We start from the raw sequence: 698 nt of genomic DNA, 5'->3' as shown, positions 1-698 counted from the left end.
TTGGATGGAACATGACTTTGCTAGGCCCATCCCAAGAAGAGAATCGTCTTGAAAGCGTACCGTCAGGCTGGCCAATCATGATAATCATAGGGGCAAGGATTTGAGATTGGAACATCTCGCATGCAACCATCACAGTGCACCCTTTCTTGGCATCCTCGGCTCGGTTGGAGCCGACTCGTCTTACATTCGTTGGAGCAATCAAACGGGATTTCTTTCGGGTAGAAGTTGAAGAAACTTTCGTTGGCATTGACCAAACGGGTCACACCAGCAGATCGCATGATGCTACAGATCAAGGGACAGGCATCCAAACAAATTTATAACCAATTGACAGGAACCGTCTGGGAGATCGATTCCTTCCGAATTGAAAACCGATGTCTCTCAGGAACTCTGGCGACCCATTGCAAAAGGCTTGGAGATATACGCCCGAATGGATCTTCATCTTCACCTCCCATGCAGTGCGTTTCGCTTCCTGTTCATGGCCAAACGTAGAGATCAGCAGATCGTAGGCTGCCGACCTGCTCAATGGGTTGCCTGTTTCCCATTTCATTACCACAGTCGAGATAAGAAATTCTTCTTGCTGGGCGTATTTCACTTTTCTTCCAGAATCGACAGTCTTGGTTGTTTGGAGAAGATATGTGCTTTTGTCAGATTTCCCCGCCTCTTTCCGATTCTGTTGACGAGTACCTGCAGACAAGGCT

This window comes from Plasmopara halstedii, assembly GCF_900000015.1.
Source record: "Plasmopara halstedii genome assembly, contig: Scaffold_1561, whole genome shotgun sequence".
Lineage (NCBI taxonomy): Eukaryota > Oomycota > Peronosporomycetes > Peronosporales > Peronosporaceae > Plasmopara > Plasmopara halstedii.
This window is presented reverse-complemented; position numbering follows the sequence as displayed.